Source organism: Pinus tabuliformis, chromosome 3_1 (genome assembly GCF_031772625.1).
Source record: "Pinus tabuliformis cultivar Carrire ecotype Pingquan chromosome 3_1, CPIR1, whole genome shotgun sequence".
Lineage (NCBI taxonomy): Eukaryota > Viridiplantae > Streptophyta > Pinopsida > Pinales > Pinaceae > Pinus > Pinus tabuliformis.
This window is the reverse complement of record NC_142301.1, coordinates 687,670,020-687,678,370: the sequence shown is the minus strand read 5'-3', so window position 1 is coordinate 687,678,370 and position 8,351 is coordinate 687,670,020. Positions and strand designations below refer to the sequence as shown.

Here is an 8,351-nt window from a genome sequence, read left to right as displayed (position 1 = left end):
GCCTCATTGATCACACACCTCGAGCTGCAGAGTTAGGGATTTATCCATCTGCCCATTTCAGTATTTAGATTGTAAAAATATGTTTGCATTATCTGGTGATCTACATATCTTCCCAATATAGTTCAAGGTTTTAGGAATTTGTTTATATACTTCTGGCATCATGATAGATCGCAGTTGCTGGTTGACCACTTCGTTTTAATAGGCCCTTTGTACTGCTGTTTGATGTGACTATTATTCCTCTAGTCTCTTAGTACTTTGATGTTACACCCTCATTCAGGATTTTTTTTTTTGGAAGTGCTTTAAGAAACAATTCCCAAAGGTTGCTGCCCTGTTTAGAGCAGACTTCCTTCTGCCAAGGTGCTACGGGCCAGGTCCGTGAGGTAGCTATTCTGCCAAAATTGTGCAGGGCTTGCAGTTGGCTTCATCTCTTTGAAACTAATACTATTTGGGTTTTGTAGATCTGGTTGAAAATATAACGCTGGTTGATAGCGTAACACTCCCTTGATCCCATCAGGTACCATTCCCCGAGTTTTTGAGTGATCTTGATTTTTCACCATCATCTTGGAATGTGTTTTCTACAAGTGATTTGAGAAACATACCCCAAAAGGGGCTGCCCAGTCCAAGAGGTTGCTATTCTACCAAAATCGCCCGGGCCTTGCATTGGGTTTTACTCCTTTGAAACTGATAAGTTTGGTGGGGCAGATCCAGGAAAAAATGCAGCCCCGGTGGATTCTGCTTAACACTCACTTGATCTCATCAATGGACCAATGCCCTGGTTATCTACCCATGCTTGAAGTGTTCGTTCTTTGGTGGTTATTGCCCATTCTGCCAATCATTTTGGACAATCTCTTGTCACCTACTTTGCTCTAGATGTTGGTGCTCCTGACCAGTTTAGTAATTTTAGTCTTCAAGTACTTGTATATGGCCTGCTATTGAGATCTTACATGTAACATAAGTTTTACTGTTTGACCACTGCTACATATTGTCATGAAAGTCAGGTTTGACAGTCATCATATTAGCTTGATTATTATTGCTAGCAATTAAGGAGATTTTTGAATCCTTATTCTATTTTGTATAATTTGAACACTTTTTAATAGCAGTACTTTGCTGGGTATAATTTGGACTCTCAAGTCGTACCTAGTCCATGTGAAGACCAGGCTGAATCAACAGGGCCACACTAAAACCGGCCTGAGTCAATGGTTTTCCCGTGCGAGTATTTGGCAAGCTTTTTAGACACGAAGAGTTTGAGTTGGGAAAAGGGATTTTTTTTGGGTGAAATTTAGTATATTTTCCTCCTTGTTTATTTGCTAAGTTTTCTACTGTCTCTGAGTTGCAAGCTGCCTCTACACTTGCATAGATCCATCTCAACCCTGGATCTATCGACCTTTAAGGGGGAATCAAATTTCTCAATGTGCAAACCGTTCAATAATACAAAAACTCAAGGTTTGCATCTGAAGGGATTTGATCCCTCTCAGTGCTTCATAGATCTAGGGTTAAAATGGATCCATGCCAGCCAGTCTTATTTATTTACTTAGGGTGCCTTGTTTTTACACTTATCTTTCTAGGTACTTAGTGAGATGTGGATTTCACTTATGTACTCATTTTATTCTATGTCTGTCATTTTTTTTTGTCTTGGACTAGTTACGCCGTAAGGCGTTTCCCTCTGAAATCAACTCCCCTCTCTGCCTACCTATCATCTCTTAAGCCACACGATTATATGTTAGACGATTGCAACAATTTCAGCCGTTGATCGTTGATTCAAAGGGGTTGCCAAACGGTTTGGGCGTTTCATTTGGCATCGGGTCGAATAGTTTCATCCGCTCAGCTGAACCAGGCTCCAGTGCTACATGCGTCCCACTAACCCTGTCATTCCCTACCTGAACACTTTTGTTATGCATTTCACTGTGATTTCCTGGCCACTGCTACGGCAATTTCTTCGCCACTTCTAGGGAGAATGCCCATATAAGTCTTCCCAAATCCCCTGGTCCAAAACATTTTCGTCCGTGCACACAGTAACTCCATAAGGACTACTCCAAAGGAATAGACATCAGATTTTTCTGTCAATTGCTGCCTTTTGAAGTACTCGGGGTCAAGATACCCAAAGCTACCATTGACAGCAGTACTCACATGGGTTTGATCCAAAGTAGGTCCAATCTTTGAAATCCCGAAGTCTGCCACCTTGGCCACAAAATTTTCATCCAACAAAATGTTGGTTGTCTTTACATCACGGTGAATGATTCCCTGCTCCGCTTCTGTGTGAAGGTAATGAAGACCCCCAACGGCCCCTATGCATATATCAAGTTTCTGTTTCCATGAAAAAGGAGGAAGATCTGATCCATACAAGTGTTTCCTAAGACGTCCATTGGCCATGTACTCATAAACCAAAATCATCTCAGAATGCTCCTCACAATAGCCAGTAAGAGAAACCAGATGACGGTGGTGAAACTTAGACAACATTTCAATTTCAGTTCGAAATTCTGCCATGCCTTATGTAGAGCTTCGATTTCCCCGTTTTATAGCCACTATGGTTCCATCTGCAAGCATCCCTGTGAACACTTTACCAAACCCACCTACACCCAGTACCAAACTCTCATCAAAGTTTTTGGTAGCTTCTTCTATCTTTGAAAATGTGAAATGCCGGCCTAAACTTGAAGGTCCAGGAGAAGCAGGACTCCCAGCGGACACTTTGCTTCCCTTGCATCCTTTAGTTTCAGAATTCCCTCCATGTAGTGGAAGAGGCAACCAGGGTTTAGTAGAGAGTTTTTGAGATCTACGACAACAGAAGAAGTAGATCACTATTAATAGCCCAAGAGCAACAAAAAATCCTACAACGGATCCAACTAGTAGACCAACTTTGCTATTCCTGTTTGATCTGATAGAATTGTTCTGTGGGAAAGGTCCATCCAGACTTTTGTTAGAGTTGCTCATCTTCATAATCTCCAGCCCATTTAATATGGTGTTGGGGAGAACACTTGCCATATTTATTGCAGGTCCTACTTTGACAGCAAGATTTTTCGATCTAGTAGATGTATTAAGTACTACAAAATCGCTGTAATAAGTTGCTGCCAAGTTATTTTGTGTTGCAACTGATATATCAAAATTACCGCCCATCACATTATCATTGTTAATATATACATTGAAGTATAACTCGTTCAATGCTTTGCTCACAATATTGCAGAAATGCATTCGAATGAAGTATTGGTAATCTGGATCCACAGTAAACAACCAAGAAATGTTGAAAGTTGGGTTTGTGACATTGGCTGTAGCCATCTCCTCAGCAATAGCATATACAATATTGGGAGCGGTTTCATTAGTAACTAGTCCTTGGTGGTACACAATATTGTTGGCTGGGATGCTGAAATTTTGGGCAAGCGATTTTGAAGCTAAGAAGCTTGTATCAGGATCCCAAAATCTCCCAAGGGTGTCATTAGAAATGGCCCTTTGACCGGAGCAAGGATTGAGAATATCCCTTCCCTTCAAACAACTCGCTCGAAAAGAATTGAAAAAAAAGACGTGTATAACCCTCCTCAAAACCCGCTCAAAAACCAGCAGAAGACCAAGAATTCGAAGACGCAACTTACAGAGGTGAAGGGAATGCAGGGTAAAGGACAAATCAGTGTGATTATTTCAAGAGGGATGCGCTAGTATCCAAAAGACCAGATATCAATATAGAAAGATCACCCCAAAGCAAACCCGGCACTAAAACGAGCCAAAATAAATATCACCCAATTAACCGTTGCAAAACCAGAAAATGGTTGCATTCCCTGCAAATTGATTAAATTGATGCTACCATACTAGAAAGAGAAAATTTCCGATATAGTAAATCAACATCTATATGGACCACAATACCACCACTGAACCGGAAACTCAATGGGAAGTCCAGGCAATCTGCCACTCAGGCCAACCAGCCAGAATCCCCGTTGATGTATGCCATCCGGAAAATCGGAACAGCGAGAGGATCCAATATTATCAGATACCAGATCCCCCCAGCATCCCCCGAAATCCCCAGAGATCGGAAGAAGAGATCAGAAAACGAAAAATGAACGCCCTATAGATAAAGCGTTCTTTAATAGAACATCCTCCCGATCTAATATCCGTATCAATTCCACAACGACATCCCAACATCTAAAAACACCACAGAAAGACTCGATGCCAAGTCGCCGTAAAGTACCTCCATCCGCATACCTCATTACGATCTCATCTGTGAGTCCTTCTCAGAGAGCAGAATGAATTTTTCTTTATTTCTCTCATCATAACATGATTGTGTGCCGAAGGATAGAAAAATATCGTTTTGGTGTCTTTCTGTTCTTCTGCCTCTTCGCTGTGAATGTTTTTTGAAGTCTGTGACCTCATTTAGGAGCTACATCACCGCATTGCATTTTGAGGTATCGAAGTCACACTAAATTCCAATTTCCCTCCTATTTCTGTCGAGGGTTTATTTGTAGGAGATGAAAACATTGACATTTGCAGATTTTTATAGCTGGATTTAAATTTGTACTCTGTAATTTTTGTGGGTCTTTTGTTTCTCTGATACGAAGACGGATTTAGGTTACTGTGTGCGGTATTTTTTCTATCAGCATGATTTGGGTGTGGATTGCGGCATTATTGTAAGCCCTTGTTTATGTTTGCTGGGAAGTTTGTCTTCTATGTTCCTTATTTTGTAACTTCTGTGGTTTTTTTTGGTTTCTCTCAAAGGAAGACAGTTTTAGGGTTACAGTGTGGAGGTATTTTTTTTTTCAATATGTTTTTGGTGTGGAAGGTATTTTGTTTTGGAGTCGTCTGACGAGGTGGAGGAATTGCCGGACGGCCAAAAGTGGCTTGAATTTGGGTTAAAATTTTCAAAAAATCTTGTAGATACAGTGTTTGTATCGTGTTTTTGATGGTGGAAATGGATTCAGCACCATCAAAAACGTCTAAGACACCTAAAATTTTGAAGTTTAACAACTATAACTTGGATGTCCAAAAATCCTTGCCAGATTTTCTCTATATGACCGGAATTTCCATAAGTTTCCGAGCAATTCCTCCAGCTAATTAAACTACGACTTTTGTTTTTCGACATGTTTTTGGTGTGGATTGTGACTTTTTCAAAATGCTTTTTCTTTTCAATATACCATTTTTTACTTTGCCATAAATTTTATCTATAATTTCTCTATGTTCTAAGAAGGGGTTGTCTTGTGATTAGGGTTATCTCTTCTGACCTTTGAACAAGATGGGTTTTTTTAATCGAGATGGCCTTCCTTTGTGTCCAATATTGTTTTAAGATTACAAGATTATATTTAGGTTTTAGATCTGGTCCATCATTTATAGTGGATTTTTCTTTTATTGTTGTTATTTTTGTTTATTATTTTTAATAATTTTTTCGAATTTTATTATATTTTTGTTTATTATTTTTAAATATTAACTCGAATTTTATTACCAATACCAAACACCAAAGTTTAATGATCACTTTAATAATCCTTAGATTTATATTTCATCTTATTTATTTATTTATTTATTTATAATTCATATAAAAATAAAAAATAAAAATAAACAAATTATAAATAAAAATATAATATAAAAATGTAGAATTCTCATATATCTGATTTTATGTAAGTTTTTAATTCAACCTAATTACAATAAATAAGGGAGAACAAAATTTCGAAAAAAACAAAAAACATCTTTTTTTAAATGTCTTATTGATTACATATGGATATAGATAGGAATAAAATATTAAACAAATGATTAAAAACTGTGTTAAAAATTACAGATTATCTATTTTAAAATGAACTTTTAAGTTTGATTAAATATTGGATATTTTAAAACATTTAAAATAAATCTGACAATTAAATGTCAACTCCCTTGAAATAACCATTCAAAATAGTTGATAAATTAATTAGATTAATTTAGCTTTTATTTATTTTTTACATAATATTTATGCCGTAAGGCGTTTCCATCTGAAATCAACTCCCCTCTCTGCCTACCTGTCATCTTGTAAGCCACATGATTATATGTTAGACGATTGCAACAATTTCAGCCGTTGATCGTTGATTCAAAGGGGTTGCCCAAACGGTTTGGGCGTTTCATTTGGCATCGAGTCGAATAGTTTCATTGTTTCGTTTGGCATCGGGTCGAATAGTTTCATCCACGCAGCTGAACCGGGCTCCAGTGCTGCATGCGTCCCACTAACCCTGTCATTCCCTATCTGAACACTTTCGTTATGCATTTCACTGCGATTTCTTGGCCCCTGCTACTGCGATTTCTTGGCCACTGTTAGGGAGAACGCCCATATAAATCTTCAAGCACTGGTTCCGCGCGAATTGAGAGGTGGCGTGCGTCCTGCTATCAAACAAGTCTTCCCAAAGTGTGAGAAGTCGTGTTAATATCATAAACTCTGGTTCTGTGTCAATGCGGCAGAGCTGTAAGTCCTGGTTCACTGAAGGTCATTTTTTGAGTGCGTTGTTCATCCTAGCTACTGCCTCATTGATCACACACCTCGAGTTGCAGAGTTAGGGATTTATCCATCTGCCCATTTCAATATTTAGATTGTAAAAATATGTTTGCATTATCTGGTGATCTACATATCTTCCCAATATAGTTCAAGGTTTTAGGAATTTGTTTATATACTTCTGGCATCATGATAGATCGCAGTTGCTGGTTGACCACTTTGTTTTAATAGGCCCTTTGTATTGCTGTTTGATGTGACTATTATTCCTCTAGTCTCTTAGTACTTTGATTTTACACCCTCATTCAGATTTTTTTTTTGGAAGTGCTTTAAGAAACAATTCCCAAAGGTTGCTGCCCTGTTTAGAGCAGACTTCCTTCTGCCAAGGTGCTACGGGCCAGGTCCGTGAGGTAGCTATTCTGCCAAAATTGTACAGGGCTTGCAGTTGGCTTCATCTCTTTGAAACTAATACTATTTGGGTGTTGTAGATCTGGTTGAAAATATAACGCTGGTTGACAGCGTAACACTCCCTTGATCCCATCAGGTACCATTCCCCGAGTTTTTGAGTGATCTTGATTTTTCACCATCATCTTGGAATGTGTTTTCTACAAGTGATTTGAGAAACATACCCCAAAAGGGGTTGCCCAGTCCAAGAGGTTGCTATTCTACCAAAATCGCCTGGGCCTTGCATTGGGTTTTACTCCTTTGAAACTGATAAGTTTGGTGGGGCAAATCCAGGCAAAAATGCAGCCCCGGTGGATTCTGCTTAACACTCACTTGATCTCATCAATGGACCAATGCCCTGGTTATCTACCCATGCTTGAAGTGTTCGTTCTTTGGTGGTTATTGCCCATTCTGCCAATCATTTTGGACAATCTCTTGTCACCTACTTTGCTCTAGATGTTGGTGCTCCTGACCAGTTCGGTAATTTTAGTCTTCAAGTACTTGTATATGGCCTGCTATTGAGATCTTACATGTAACATAAGTTTTACTGTTTGACCACTGCTACATATTGTCATGAAAGTCAGGTCTGACAGTCATCATATTAGTTTGATTATTATTGCTAGCAATTAAGGAGATTTTTGAATCCTTATTCTATTTTGTATAATTTGAACACTTTTTAATAGCAGTACTTTGCTGGGTATAATTTGGACTCTCAAGTCGTACCTGGTCCATGTGAAGACCAGGCTGAATCAACAGGGCCACACTAAAACTAGCCTGAGTCAATGGTTTTCCCATGCGAGTATTTGGCAAGCTTTTTAGACACGAAGAGTTTGAGTTGGGAAAAGGGATTTTTTTTGGGTGAAATTTAGTATATTTTCCTCCTTGTTTATTTTCTAAGTTTTCTGTTGTCTCTGAGTTGCAAGTTGCCTCTACACTTGCATAGATCCATCTCAACCCTGGATCTATCGACCTTTAAGGGGGAATCAAATTTCTCAATGTGCAAACCTTTCAATAATACAAAAACTCAAGGTTTGCATCTGAAGGGATTTTATCCCTCTCAGTGCTTCATAGATCTAGGGTTAAAATGGATCCATGCCAGCCAGTCTTATTTATTTACTTAGGGTGCCTTGTTTTTACACTTATCTTTCTAGGTACTTAGTGAGATGTGGATTTCACTTATGTACTCATTTTATTCTATGTCTGTCATTTTTTTTTGTCTTGGACTAGTTACGCCGTAAGGCGTTTCCCTATGAAATCAACTCCACTCTCTGCCTACCTATCATCTTGTAAGCCACACGATTATATGTTAGACGATTGCAACAATTTCAGCCGTTGATCGTTGATTCAAAGGGGTTGCCCAAACGGTTTGGGCGTTTCATTTGGCATCGGGTTGAATAGTTTCATCCGCTCAGCTGAACCAGGCTTCAGTGCTACATGCGTCCCACTAACCCTGTCATTCCCTACCTGAACACTTTTGTTATGCATT

General features: G+C 38.9%; 1 pseudogene; it reads right to left on the bottom strand.

Moving 5' to 3' along the window:
- Positions 1–1,899: 1,899 nt before the first annotated feature.
- LOC149188989 (receptor-like protein kinase THESEUS 1 pseudogene) lies at positions 1,900–3,270 on the bottom strand (annotated as a pseudogene).
- Between the last annotated feature and the right edge of the window lie 5,081 nt (positions 3,271–8,351).